The following is a 16465-nucleotide window of genomic DNA, read 5'->3' as shown; positions in this document are numbered from 1 at the left end:
TCTACACGCGGTGACCCACACATTCCTAAAATTCTCCCAATAAATCTAAGTCACCATTCGTCTTCACTACTACATGCCTTACATGTTCCTTCCATTGCATATCGCCTTGAAACATTACGCCTAGTTATTTAACCGATGTGACCGTATCAAGTGGCAAATTACTGTGTTCGAACATTGCAGAATTGTTTTTCCAACTCATCCGCATTAACTTTTTCTACATTCAGAGCTAGCTGTCATTCACCGCATCAACTAGAAATTTTGTTTATGTTCTCTAGTATCTTCCAGCAGTGTCTCAACGACGACATCTTCGCGTACACACCAGCCTCAGATTGGTGCTCACCGTGTCCGTCACATAATATACAGGGTGTTACAAAAAGGTACGGCCAAACTTTCAGGAAACATTCCTCACACACAAAGAAAGGAAATATGGTATGTGGACATGTGTCCGGAAACGTTTACTTTCCATGTTACAGCTCATTTTATTACTTCTCTTCAAATCAAATTAATCATGGAACGGAAACACACAGCAACAGAACGTACCAGCGTGACTTCAAACACTTTGTAACAGGAAATGTTCAAAATGTCCTCCGTTAACGAGGATACATGCATCCACCCTCCGTAGCACGGAATCCCTGATGCGCTGATGCAGCCCTGGAGAATGGCGTATTGTATCACAGCCGTCCGCAATACGAGCACGAAGAGTCTCTACATTTGGTACCGGGGTGGCGTAGACAAATGCCCCCATAAATGAAAGTCAAGAGGGTTGAGGTCAGGAGACCGTGGAGCCCATGGAATTGGTCCGCCTCTACCAATCCATCGGTCACCGAATCTGTTGTTGAGAAGCGTACAAACACTTCGACTGAAATGTGCAGGAGCTCCATCGTGCATGAACAACATGTTGTGTGATTTCCCTAAATCACTCCAGGCAAATGCCGGGATGGTTTCTCTGAAAGGGCACGGCCGACTTCCTTCCCTAATCCGATGAGACCGATGACCACGCTGTCTGGTCTGCTTCCCCAAACCAACCAACCACCAACCAACCAACAACATGTTGTGTCGTACATGTAAACGCACATGTTCTAGCAGCACAGGTAGAGTATGCCGTATGAAATCATGGCGGTGAATCGAGGAAGTACAGTACATACTGACGAAACTAAAATCAGCTCTAACATGGAAATTAAGCGTTTCCGTACACATGTCCACATAACATCTTTTCTATATTTGTGTGTGAGGAATGTTTCCTGAAAGTTTGGCCGTACCTTTTTGTAACACCCTGTATGTGTATAGAGAGTAAGGGAGGTCCTACCACACTTCCCTGGAACACCTCTGACGATACCCGTCGAGGACAACTTACTGTGTTCTGTTACTTAAGAAGTCTTCGAAACACTCACGTATATGGGAACCTAACATCTCTCAAAGGATGTTCATCACTCAGCCGTTTGAACACTGTCTCTGTACATCACTAAAGTCAGAACCTTCATGGGCCCCTAGCGGTGAAATGTTACACGTAAAGAAGCATTTCATTTTATCGACTCTAAAATTATAAAATTTTGTATACTTAGTTTATCACACTCCGTGTATTTCGTCACCCTAAAACTATCATCTGAAAGATACAGTGATACTTTTAAGTGAATGCTGATCTATGTTTACTTCGATTAATAGTTACTCGAGGTCGTGAAATTGCGACGGAAGCACAGGCGTAATCTTACTACAAACAAACAAACAAAAAATCAATTTTGATATCTGGAATCTTTATTTTCCGTACCGTTAATCCTATGTAGTATGGTTTCCGCTTTATCAAGGTTTGGCAAACTTTACTTTATTATTTAACTTTGTGTCCGGATGCCCTTTCTTGCCTCTACAGTCGTTAAGGTAACCTAAGGGAGGGAGTCGTGTCTGCTGCCTGTCTGTGAATCGTGCACCCTTCATCCCATGCGATATCGTATTTTAACTGTTCGTGTATTACATTCTCTGAGGTGGTATTTGAAGGATCAGCTCAGCATTTGCCAGGACGAACGCAGGAAACCGTGTATAAACCACACTCAGGCTGGTCGGCGTACTGGCTATGGTCGTAAATCCACCATGCGCATTCGATTCGGGTCTGGGTCATCTCCATCTCTCGCAAGCTAGCGGACTGCGCGTTACAAAATACGAGCAGGTCAACATTGCGTTCTGAAGTGTCATTACGAAGTACAAATTTATTGGATGTTTGTAGCTTTTTGCAGTGGACTGAATGATACTCATGTGACTCTCAATGCAGATATGCGTCATCGAAATAAGAGATACTTTGATATTGTGTATTGTCATTCAGCATGATTGAATAAAGTGTAATTAATTCGCAGCCTGCGCTGATCAGGTTTATCGTGGAGTCTTGCGAAGTTGAATGTCACAGACTGTGCTTAAAGGATGTTCATAGTGAAACACTTACTTTTCGTATCTTTATTAATTGGTTAAACATAGTTGTAAAATAACTTTTTCATATAAACAACTAGAGAGCATTGTGGCAGATTTTGAAGAACGCCTTTAAAGTGTACCAAGGTACATCAGAATTCTGGAAAAGTGTGTTTAATGGCTGTGCTAGTGATAGCAAAATTTCGAAACTCTGTATCCGTTAATTGTAGTTAGATGTAATCGTAGCCTCGCAATACTAACGTAAATCGGAAAAACTCTAACCGATCGGGAAGTTAAAGAGCATGTCATTTAGCTTTTTAGATGACATAACGCAAATAAAATAGAAAGAGCGTAGGAAATCGAGTTAACAAATAATTTAAAATACCATCGAATCTATAAAAATTTTGGTCTTATTGTTTCATGCTTACTAACTTGTGCAGCTTATAGTAGCTTGTCATTTGTACAACCGCTTCTTAACATTTTAGTATGATAAAAATAAAATGAATTAATGTTAGCAGTAGTGGATGAAACTTGTGTACAGTATATATATATATATATATATATATATATATATATATATAAATAAACGGCTGATGCATTCAGAAATTGTAACGATTAGGTGCGTGTTTACCATCAATCATTGCCAGCAAAATTTATATGGATGTTCGTGACGATTAACATCTGGTAAGTTATGATGTTCTCTGTTATTTTCAGAAGAAATGTAAGCGTATGCCCCTGCCTTAAGCTGGACCCAAACCTACGGAAAAAATAAAGCAAACTGATCTGAAAAAAAAAACTTTGTGAGTCATCAAAATTATGATAATCATATCACCTGAAGAGTCACAGAATTCAAATGACATTCTGAACATTGTATTACGTATTCTTATAATTTCCCTCCTCCGCCCATTGTGACGGAGACCTGAAACGAGCGTTTTAACTTTCAGTTCAGTTTTTTTTTCTGACAGTGCTTAAGCTATCAGATAATTTTTACCCATATTCGTATTATGCTTCAGAAATAAAATTACTTTTTTTTGTTCTGTAGATAAAAACTTGAAGTTAAATCTTAAAAGTTTCATACAAGTAAAAATTATCCGCAAATGTGTTACATAGCTGTGAAAACTGTAAAAGCATGAGTGTTAATGTATGGATTGCTCTTGTTCTGCATGTGAATACTTATTGAGCTTCTTTTCCTTTTTCTCATCTGTTCTACACTACTTTTTCCGCTCTACTCGTGATCAGTCAGCTACTCCTAATTCTATTCTTTGTTCCTGATGCACATATTTGATGCGAATATTACTTTACATAAAGTTAATTAAAATGATACATCATACCTCGTTAGTCCAAAAAATATCGATACTGGCTTAACAGCACATAGTGAAACATTAAGATAGTAAATTTACTGCTGTAGGTGTTCCACATAGTCTCCCTCCCACCACTTTAGTACCGTGTCCTTACAGAACGTTCCTACAACCGTGGGAATGTGTGGGATGTTGCTCAACTCATGCATCACAATGGTCTGAATGTTCATTATTTCGTCAAAGGGTTGAACCTTCATGCGACTTTCTGTACTTTGTCATTTCGTGGCGCACTATGTGATCAAAAGTATCCGGACACCCCCAAAAACATACGTTTTTCGTATCAGATGCATTGTGCTGCCACCTACTGCCAGGTACTCCATATCAACGACCTCATTAGTCATTAGACATCGTGAGAGAACAGAATGGGGCGCTCCGTGGAACTCACGGACTACGAACGTGGTCAGGTGACTGGGTGTCACTTGTGTCATACGCCTGCACTCGAGATTTCCACTCTCCTAAACATCCGTAGGTCCACTGATTCCGATAGTGAAGTGGAAACGCGAAGTGACAACTACAGCACAAAAGCGTACAGGCCGAACTCGTCTGTTGACTGACAGACACCGCCGAGGGTGTACTGTGTCGTATTGTGTAATAGGCAGACATCTATCCAGACCATCACGCATAAATTCCATACTGCATTAGGATCAACTGCAAGTACTACGGCGGTTAGGCGGGAGGTGATAAAACTTGGATTTCAAGGTCGAGCAGCTGCTCATAAATCACACATCACGCCGGTAAATGCTAAACGACGCCTCGCTTGGTGTGAGGAGCGTAAACATTTGACGATTGAACAGTGGAAAAACGTTGTGTGGGGTTACGAATCACGGTACACAGTGTGACGAACCGATGGCAGGATGTGGGTATGCCGAATGCTCGGTTAACGTCATCTGCCAGCGTGTGTAGTGCCAACAGTAAAATTCGGAGGTGGTGGTGTTATGGTGTGGTTGTGTTTTTCATGGAGGGGGCTTGCACCCCTTGTTGTTTTGCGTGGCACTATCACAGCACAGGCCTACATTGATGTTTTTAGCGCCTTCTGGCTTCCCACTCTTAAAGAGCAATGCGGGGATGGTGATTGCATCTTTCAACACGATCGAGCAGCTGTTCATAATGCACGGCCTGTGGCGGAGTGGTTACAGGACAATAACATCCCTGTAATGGACTGACCTCCACAGAGTACTGACGTGAATCCTATAGAACACCTCTGGGATGTTGTGGAACGCCGACTCCTTGTCAGGCCTCACCGACCGACATTGATACCTCTCCTCAGTGTAGCACTCCGTGATGAAAGGGCTGCCATTCCCCAAGAAACCTTCTAGCACATTATTGAACGTATGCCTGCGAGAGTGGAAGCTGTCATCAAGGCCGAGGGTGGGCCAACACCATACTGAATTCCGGCGTTACCGATGGAGGGCGCCGCGTACTTGTACGTCATTTTCAGCCAGGTGTTCGGATACTTTTGATCGCATAGTGCTGGTTCATATTGATAACACCTTGTCACCACACACATGATATTTGCTGGAAAAAAATTGCCCGCATTTTGCATTTCATTCACTCAAGTCATGGGAGGCGTCCATGTGTCGTCGATTTTGCTCTGGAGTCAAGTTAAGCATGACAAACTTTGCACAGCGTTTGTCCCCTTCAAATTAATATGTAGATTCTTGAATTTACAGATGTTGCTTCATTGCGATTTGTGAGACAGCAACGTTGATACACTAGGGGCTACTTCTTAACACCGTCTGGTGTAGTGCACATCTGTTGTTCCCAGTTGTTACTACGCTTACGACACTTATACGCCTGGAATAAAATCAGTCTCAGAATTTTTTGGACGGACGGTGTATACTCATCACTATGAGTGTTATCATCTTGGATTCCTTTTCATTCGAATGAATCCGTTTAGGACCAAGCAAAGTACTTTAAATGCTTGTTGACATTCCTCTGTGGAGGTTTGTTTCATTACTTTGCTATAGGCATGATTACTTGCTTCGGACAAAGTTGCCCCCGGTCGTCTTCCGTGTATCCTCCTGGTCACCTAGACATTATTGAACTTTAGATGAAACACTTTTATGGTCAATATCTAATTGTGTGATGCCTCTCGAGTTTTGTTTTTTCAGTCCAGTTCGTGGACTCCACTATTGCTTTACTTCTGTTTTCATAAAATTGAACTATTTGTCTTGTAAGTATGGTTTCATTCTCTAGCTATGATAGCACAACTTTAATCAGCGTTTTATGATGTGAATGTCTGAGAACTCTCTGAACAACTGATTGCTTCTGATACTGAATTTATCGCCTATGACTTTTAGTCTGGTGACTTTTGTCATATACTATTTATAATTAATGCACTGTGCACATTGCACAGTTAACAGTCGAAGATGTTTAATTAGAGATAAGAGAGCACCTGAAACTCTAATCCTGCCACGTGAATCAAAGGCATATATAAATAATTTCTTCTCTTTTAAGATACTCGTAACATTTTGGCATTATAGTAGATGCGATGGTTATAAATGACTAAAAGAAACAGCATTTCTGGAAAAGACGTTAACCATTTATATACTAGACTTCGACCATAGGCCGGCCGGTGTGGCCGTGCGGTTCTAAGCGCGTCAGTTTGGAACCGCGTGACCGCTACGGTCGCAGGTTCGAATCCTGCCTCGGGCATGGATGTGTGTGATGTCCTTAGGTTAGTTAGGTTTAAGTAGTTCTCAGTTCTAGGGGACTGATGACCTCAGTAGTTAAGTCCCATAGTGCTCAGAGCCATTTGAACTTCGACCATAGATACTGTGCAGAAGCTATAGGGCTGGTGTGGCTCCAACATAAACCACGTAACTGTTGGCAAAACGTGGCGGGATTTCAAATCGGCGGTCTGCCATGCTATGTTTGTATCGCATTTTACCCACATTTCTCAATTGACTGCCAAACGCTTCCAACAAAAATTATTTTTTTATTTGCGATAAATTATGTCAGAACTACATTTGACCTGGATTTATTCACAGTACCATTTACAAAATCTAACAAATACACCGAACGCCCCTCTGGTGGGCAGCGGGACGTAATTACTATAAACTATCAATTAAAGTAAAATGTCGTTAAACTTCTTTTAAACAGTAAGAGTGGGCTCGTGTCAAAACTTTAAATATTGGATTCGCCGCGTTTTGAGGTCTAGTCACTTATAAAAGAAAATGGGATATGGGAATTATGTCAGCTATAGGTGCCAAAATTGTCGACTTTAGGAGCAGGTCCATTTTAGAGTATCAATTTTAGGTGCACTTCAAAGGTGCAGTTCCTACTATTTTTACAAAAGTTTAAACTGTCAGTTAAAAAAAAGATATTTTAGACGAAAGGTGAGACTTTGAAGTTTCAGAAAATAATTTTGGAGCCTACATTTATTTAGTAGTATTAGAAGGTAGAAAAAAATTCTCTTCTTGTGTTGACTGTAGGTGCTCTTACCTTATTATAATCTGACTTGTATACACAAAAAGGAGCGTATGTGCACATGGCTTAAAGTTTTTCCGTTTCAGGGCCTGTATCCAAAGCTGCCTTCGGTTTTCATCCTTAGTGAACCTACGAGTAGGAACGAGAAACAGTTATACTTACGTCTGTAACCGAATTATTACAGATACTTTCCAAAATGTAATATGAGTCTGACTTTACAGGCGTCGCTTTCAACACTTTACGTGATACTCTATTTTAAATGTAAAATAGATATAAAAGTCACTTCAGCAGATTTCTATAAACGCATCTGCACTATCATAGAAACACACATGAAATGTAATGCCATTTCCCCCGACAAAACGCTGAGTACAGCCATAGGCGCTACGCGAAACAACCATGTTTTGCCAACATTCACGTGACTTTAGCCCAGAGATGTTAGAGCCACGAAAATGACGGCGGGGCCAGTCTATTTATTATTTTTATGGTCGGAAATACTAGACCACAGTACTGAATTCTAAAGGTAATCTTTGTTGACAAATACGGACGTTGTAAGCTTTAAATGAGGCGCGTGAATGGCAATGAGGTGCTGGGTGCATGTTTATCAAAGTGAAAGGTGTGCCCGGCCCCCTCCTCTGCCGGAGCTAATTAGTCCGGAGCAGCAACCGCGTCTGCTCGCCGACGCGCGCGCCCTAATCTTCACCGCAGAGATCGGCTCGTAGCGGCGTAAACACCAGCCCAGCCCTCTCCGTATTATCCTAATTAAATAATATGATCGTATTCCGCTTGACTTCTGTTCGAAATCAGTTCTAGACATTCCAAATACAATATTCCTTATAATAAAAAGAACGGTGGGAAACTAATATGAACCAACAGAAAGATGAGAAAAGTTACGTAAAAGAAACTGCGTAATATGAAGCGAAGTAGCAGAGAACGAAAAAAAAAGCGTAAGAAAGGCGATATTTTTGTGTTCAATGGATATCCAGAACGAGAGCTAGCGTGATGAAATTTATTATCTCAGTACTGCGTAATTTCGTGTTGTAGGTTTTGTCGTTAGACACGTTCACCTCACATTTTTTTTTCTGTGAGTGGAATACCTCTTTCAGTGAGTTGGCAAATTATGCTTAAGGTTTCAGATCCCTACAATGAAGCCTTTTGGTACGCAGTGAAACACATCTACTCAGACTGAAAGAATACACAAATTATTTTACCAAAATGCAAGCTTACGTAACATGGCTTTAGTTGTTTTTTTTTCCAGTAAACAGAGATATATTGCAGTAGGTGGGTGCCAAAGATAGTAGTAATAAACTTCAACATTGCTAGGTGCACACCTATTAGACGAAAATTCCATACACTCCCTCTCTTCTGTAGACAGGTGCGAGCTCTTGAGGTTATAGGTTACTCGTGTTGCTATATAATAGTTACTATTAATTTTTGTAATTATCATAATAAATAAGTATACTGCGCTGTCATGTCTCCGGAACACCCAAATAACAACATAGTTTAAGTAGTGCATTGTTTCAGTAATTAGTATATGTAAATCACGCATTTAATGAAGTCACTGTTAGGAGACGGATAATGACGATGAAGAATAGAATGTCTGACAGTTATAGGAAGTACTCTAGAAACAGTATAGCAAGATAATTAGTGATCTTTTATGAAAGTGGGAAACCACGTAGTAAGCGATAAAAGAAGTATAGTAAGAGCTCTTCTATTAGTGTTTACTTCTCTTTAACAAACACGTACAAGATATATCAACTTGTGGTGTAGAGAATGATTCATAGAAGAATATACACCGATAAATAAATGGATCAGAGAAAACTCTGGAGTGAGGAATGTGACAATATATCTAATGAAAATCTAAGACAGTTGAGCTAGATACGTAGCCAGGCGGCAAACGCGGTAGGGATTTACTCTATTCTGAGAGACATCGAAAGACACAGACAGCTACTGGTTGGAAGGTTTGTAGAAGATACTAGAAAACGTGCATAAATAACAGAGGGGGTAGACGGAAATGACTGCAATGTGTGGAGAAGTCTGCGGGACCTATTTATGCATCAGAGTTGGTCAAATGGCTGATAAGAATCATAATTTGTACCCATAAAGAATGTACAAACATTGAAAAATAAGAGATATTACACTGATATAGGTCTGGAAACGCATCATTTCGATGTTAGAAGTCATTTTTCACAACTTATTGTACATACAGAAACAGAACGCACCAGTACAACACCTCAAACTCTCTCTCACATGAAATTTTCGAAATACACTCGTGCTTACTTCTGTAATTCTTCGTGAGTGTTAAAGCCTGGTGATCTTCCATCTAGGCTCCATTTCTTAGAGAGTAATCTACTTGCTCTGCCACACAAGATACCTTTATCACGTCCATGAAACATATAGTTAATACTCATTTCAGGTTCCTTAACGGAGGGTTAGGAAAAGGTTGACAGTTTCTGTAGCCTTTATCTTTTCCGGACCTAATCCGATAATTATTTGTATGGCATTTGAAAGCTCATGCTCATCGCACGCCGGCACGTTACACAGAGTCTTCCTGACCTTATTCCGGAATACGTGGAAACATACATAATACTCCAGGGATGCATAATAACATCTGGAATGTAATGTAACTAAGGGTTAATGCGTGTATCTATGCTAACGGGAGACAGTTGAACATTTTACGGTGGAAATAGTTTAATATTAGGAGTTGGTACGCTTTGTTCGTGCGTCTTTTCCATGCTTCACGCACTATAAAGAGTACTGGAAACTGTTCTCATAAGGAAGTAAAGGGATCCCGGATCCACGTCGATGTAGCATGTTTTCTTCTATTTGAGAGGAATGTTTCCTAATGCTTGGTTGTATCTTTTTGTTAAACCGTAAGTACGGGATGGCCTATGTAACGTACCCATACGTACTATTCCATGAATTGTTCAAGAAATCGAAACAACGTGGCTTTGTTACCGCTAAGAACCGGCTATAGATTTCACAGCCTACGATAACTGATCATCAGATGCTGAGCAGTCGTAAATAATGTTGTCTTTGTTTTAACATACTCTTATTTCTTAGTCGGCCGCTGTGGCCGAGCGCTCCTAGGCGCTTCAGTCTGGAACCGCGCTGCTGCTACGGTCGCAGGTTCGAATCCTGTCTCGTGCATGGATGTGTGTGATATCTTTAGGTTAGTTAGGTTTAAGTAGTTCTAAGTTCTAGGGGACTGATGACCTCAGATGTTAAGTCCCATAGTGCTTAGAGCCATTTGAACCATTTTTCTGTTATTTCTTCTTGAAGGGGTTTCACCCCCTTATTTGATGACTTATCTAGGGTATAGTTCTAAAGCAATGGACTCTTATTTCACCTCAAGTGTTTCGGAAATCGCACCGATGAAACTTTCTTTTACGGTCGTGCTTGTTTGAGTTTCTCTTGTTCCGTTAGTATCGTGTGGCCAAGCAGTTGAATGTGCTTGCATTTGATGGATATAAAGCTTCCTGTCGTTTGTAAATACTGCTTCGTATTTCTTCATCGTGGCAATTCCGTTATTCACTAATGCTTAGAGACGCTGTCGTTTGTTCTGTACAAGATCTTTCTTAACAGGGCAACCAGGTACTCATTAGCTTTGGGTTCGACTCAATGCTCTAGCCCGCGACGATAATGATGAGGCAAAAGTCTGATATCTTAGTTCCAAAAATATTAGTTCGACTCGTGAAATATAACTACAGGATATTCGATGAAGGAAGGTCAGTCTTCGTGTAGTTTGGTAGAACTGATAATAACACATACAACATGATATTAAATAGCATGTCATTTTTCCTTATAATAGAAAATGTTCTGTATTTTCATTAAAAAGGACATAATAGTTTGTGTTTGTTCAGAGGTGTATGAATAAATAATATTCAGACACAAAAGAATTATAGTTAGAGGAAGCGCATTGATTAGGGGAGCAGGCAGGGCGTGGCCAATAAGCAATGCACTGGAGCGAAGGAAGAGTCACATACGAGCAAAGAAATAGACGCATGAATTCGGATGACGTGGGGTTATGCGTGTATATAGTTGCTCGCTACTTGAACTACACAATTATTAACAGGCTGATACGATAGAATCGACATTATTCTTTCAGAAGAAATTATGAGCCAAACAAAGCTATTATTGAGCGACTTGTGTAGCAGAACAAGCTGACTAACATTTTGAATAAAACAATTTTGGATATTTGGCAGCGTGATTGTAAATTACCAAAACAACTAAATCGCCAACGTTTCGACCGACTTGCTACGATGCTCTTCAGGACGGTTCACAATAAATCGCCCGAAGAGGGCGGCAGCAAATTAGTCGAAACGTCGGAATTTTAGCTGTTTTAGTGGTTTCCAGTGACGCGGTCTAATACCCGAAATTATTTTACACAAAACAACACAGGCCGCGGAAGCCCTACGAACTTATAGAACTTGACTAATAATTCAGGTTAGGCTCTCCTGCAGAATATCGTCACCTTAAAGCAATTACAATCTTCCAGTAGCAGTGGCTATGGACCAGTGAAATTATTATCTTTTGATGTTCTTGTTGTGGTCTCGCGTCCGAAGAATGATTTGATTCACCTCTCCAAGGTATTATATCTTGTGCAGGACTCCTCAACTCTGCTTATCTACTGCAACACGATACAAGGTGTCCCAGGAGTCAGTATTCAGGGATGTGATAGGAATGCTTATCCCAAGCAGGAAAATTCAGTAACCATGGGCTCTAAAATGCATACCTTAAGAGCTCTGAGCAGTGCGTCTTGGATACTGTGAAATATATATTTTTTACTGCAGGCTCTTTACTTTCCATGTTTTGGGAAGAGGTAGTATAGACCAAAACAAGAAATAATATTATTAAGTAAACATGGACTCTAAAAGGAACACCATAAGAACTAGGATCACTTGTTCAGTAGAAGAAATTTGTTTCACAGTATCGTAGATGGTGAAGTACTCACGGCTCTTAAGGTATACATTTTAGAGACCATGTTTACTAGAGATTTTACTCCGAATGGTCGTTCCTGTCATATGGATGAATGCTGACTTTTCCTCCTGGGACACCCTGTGTTCGTTTTAACCTTCTTACTGTAGTAAAGCCTTGGTGACCTACAAATTTTACCCCCAACAACCCCTATCATTAACAAACCGACGATTCCTTGATGCCTCAGAATTTGATCTATCAATAAAACTCTTCGTTTGATCAAGTAATGTCAAAAGTTTTTAATTATCCGAAAAAAACACCTAATCTTTACCATTCTCCTGTGGCATATTTCAGAATGTTCCATTGTCTCACAGGCTGAACTGTTTATCATCCACGTTCCACTTTCATACAAGGTTACACTTCAGTAAATGGTTTCAAAGACGACTTCCTAATTCCTAAAATTTACATTAGATATTAGTAAACGGCTCTTTTTGAGAAAATATTTTTACGGGTGTCCAGTAATCGCGTAAACGTGAGCTATAGTGACATTAGTAACGAATGCGACCAAATAGGACCGAATCTCTGTTGAGGAGTGGGACAATCTGGACCAACAGTGCCTCGATGAACTTGTGGATAGCATGTCAAGACGAATACAGGCAAGCATCAATGAAAAAGGATGTACTAATGGGTATTAGAGGTACTGGTGTGTACAGAAATCTGGACCACCACTTCTGAATGTTTCGCTGTGTCGTGGTACAACACACAAGTGTGGTTTTCGTGAGCAATAAAAAAGGCGAAAATGATTTTTACGTTGATCTCTGTTGCAATTTTCAGTACAGGCTCCGGAACTCTCGAAACCGAGGCGATGAAAAACTTTTTCTTATGTGTGTATTTCTTTCACTCTTCCGTTTTTTTCTTATACTGGCTTGCCATCTGAGCTCTTGGTATTCATACAGCTTCTTCTCTTTATTCCAAAGGACCCTTTAATTTTTATATATGCAGGACCCGAAGCCATGCTTCTGTGTCTTCACATATTTGATGCAGCTTCGATAGTTTGCACTTGTTGTTACTCTCAGGCTTCGGACATCTGTTTCCTCTGGTATCTTTTTCCGACCGTAGCAGCAGCGCGGTTCCGGACTGAAGCGCCTAGAACCACTCGGCCACAGCGGCCGGCCCCTGCTTCGGACACTATTTACTCAAAGCTTCCTCTTAAAGTCCCAACCACCTCTCTTTTTCTTTTTTGGACTATTACACGTCTCATCCACTTAATTTCTTACTTTTCTACAATTTCTTCGCTTTTAATCTTAAGTAAAAAATAAATTATGGCCAGTACGCACATCTGCCCCTTTTAAGTCATAAAACACTTTTTTCAATCCCTTCATCAGCTGCGAAGCTAGAAGGCATATAAATTCGTGCTGCGGTAGGTGTTTGCCTTGTGCCCATCTTGGCTAGTATAATGTGTCTATTATGTTGGCCATGATGCCTCATCAGCTTTCGTATGTTCTTATTCATTTTTAGACTTATTCGTACATTGCTCCCATTTGATTTTATGTTGTTAACCTAATTCTCACCGACAAGATGTCCTGGTTCTTTGCCTCCCCCACTATATCCAGCTTTAAGCTATCCATTCCTCCCTTATGTTCTCTAAACTACCTACGCGATTGAAGGACCTAACGCCCGACTTACCAGTCCATACAACACCAGATTTGTTGCCTTCGATGAAAATATCCTCCCGAGTAGACCACGTTTGGAGGTAAGGACGGGGGATATTTTACCTCCACAATGTTTTGCCTAAGGGAATACCATCCTCATTAAGCAATACGGTGGAGCTACATAACCTGGTAAAACATAACGGCTGTAGTTTGGTCTTGCTCCCAGCCGTTCGAAGTGCCAATTATAGCAAAGCCATGTTAACTCATGTTACAAGGCTAGATAGGTCAGTCATCCCGAATTTTTCTGCTGCAGTTGCTATAAAGGCCGCTGCCGCTCTTCAGAAAGGATATGCCACTCCGGCCTCTCTACAAAAGCCTATCTGATATGTGTGCACCTGCGGTATTATTGTTTGGGCACTCAGGCAATTCCACCATGGCGAGGTCCATGGTTGATAGTGGGAAATTGTCAATATGTTTGCAAAATGCTAAATCTTGCTTCACCGTGAAACGCTGAACCTGCAATAGAATCCTGTATTTGGTCCATAAGTGACCATTGTTTGATATTAGCACGTTGACTGCCACGAGGGTGCTGGCGAACACAGAGCACGGTGTATTGATGGGCGAGGCCTTCTTATTTGTAGATCATTGACTCTGTCCATCATGGATTCGGTTGGCCACGGCTTCTTGTAGGATCAGTCCCGTAGCTACTCCCTGAGCTGAGGTTAAGGAAGCGCGACTCACTATCCGGTTGCAGTATCTCATCTTGCGTCAGGCATGTAAGCTCCTCACAGCTGCCATGTCACCCTCACACCATACTGTTGCTCGTCCGCCTCTGGAACGCCTTTTCTCCAACCTTCCACGGGCCACAGTGTCATATGGGATCCGCGTGCAACGTGTGCTGGAGTCACTCAGTGTAGAGCAAGTACAACCTCAATCGAGAGTTTTAACCGTCTGCCGCCCTGATTACTGCAGAGGTCCAAGTTGATTTTAGATATAGTGCAGTACACGAGAAATTGCAATCCTCCTCTTGTTTTTAATGCGATACTGGCTGATGTTTTGTATGAGAATCACATCTCAGTAGCTATCATTACGAATGGGTCCGAGCAGGGAGACTCCGTTGCTTGCTCTGTCGTTTCCTCGGTTCGTGTCCTCAAGTTCCAACTGCGTCAGGAATTTACTGTCTTCGACGCAGAATTATATGTGGTCCTGCGGGCACCGGAGCAGACGAGACGTTCTCCCGGGGCTTGATTTCTTGTCTTTTCCGATTCTCTGAGCGCCCTTCACTTTCTCCAACGTTTAGACCCTGCAGATGACGTAATCCAAAATAACCAGGATGTCCTCCAACTACAACGACTGGACAAGGAGGTGTCTTTTAGCTGGTCCATGCTACATGGGTATTGCGGGGAACGAAATAGCGGATCTGGCAGCCAAGGAGGCCTCTCGTGATCCTCAGGTATTTTAGTGTGGCATCCCCCTGCATGCTATAAGGTCGCTGTTGAGTTACAAAGTCATGCTTCGATGGGAAGACGAGTGGCTGGAAGTGGCAGACAATATGCGGCCGTGGCGTACCTCCTTCCAGCCACTCGACGGGACGAGATCCTTCTGACTCATCTTCGAGTAGGCCACAGCCCTAGAACGCATGGCTTCATACTCTGACGAGAGGACTCTCCAGTGTGTGGTGCTTGTGGCTTATACATCAATGTGCGCCACACTTGTGAAAACGGCGTCAGGCGAGAAGCTCTGCCGTGACCACCGGCGGCATCGAAGCAGTCAGCATGTTGAAGACAGTTCAGTTACAAAAATGTCACTAAAGGATGTGAAAAATGATCATTATAGCGATTAAAGGCTATAATGTAATCTGATGCCAATATAAAATTTATTGATTATTAGACTTCATACTCAAATGAGACGTTTTACTGTAATTTCTTGTACACTGTGTGTAAATGTATCCTTTCTTTCCTTTGCTCTATAAAAACGGCATTGCACCTCAAATACATTGTCTGTTCGTAAATGAGAGTACTCTGTGTTCATCAAAACAGTGTGCTTCGATGACAACAGTGTTAAATGAATTAATAACTGATCTATACGTTGTGACAGTTAATACTGAATAGGTCACAAAAATGCATTTTGAGATTAATTTCTTTTGATCTCAAACAATAGTATTGTAAAATCCAAAACAGATAGAAGGTCTGTTCTTTGTAGTATATTATAGAAGTTAACAATAAATATGAATTATAGAGAGACAGGCGAAATTCCCTCAGACTTCAAGAAGAATATAATAATTCCAATCGCAAAGAAAGCAGGTGCTGACAGATGTGAAAATTACCGAACCATCAGTTTAATAAGTCACAGCTGCAAAATGCTAACGCGAATTCTTTACAGACGAATGGAAAAACTGGTAGAAGCCGACCTCACGGAAGATCAGTTTGGATTCCGTAGAAATGTTGGAACACGTGAGGCAATACTGACCCTCCGACGTATCTTAGAAGAAAGATTAAGGAAAGGCAAACCTACGTTTCTAGCATTTTGTAGACTTAGAGAAAGCTTTTGACAATGTTGACTGGAATACTCTCTTTCAAATTCTGAAGGTGGCAGGGGTAAAATACAGAGAGCGAAAGGCTATGTACAATTTGTACAGAAAGCAGATGGCTGTTATAAGAGTCGAAGCACATGAAAGGGAAGCAGTGGTTGGGAAGGGAGTGAGTTGTAGCCTCTCCCCGA

The sequence above is a fragment of the Schistocerca serialis genome, chromosome 3 (assembly GCF_023864345.2).
Source record: "Schistocerca serialis cubense isolate TAMUIC-IGC-003099 chromosome 3, iqSchSeri2.2, whole genome shotgun sequence".
Lineage (NCBI taxonomy): Eukaryota > Metazoa > Arthropoda > Insecta > Orthoptera > Acrididae > Schistocerca > Schistocerca serialis.
Note: the sequence above shows the minus strand (reverse complement) of the source record.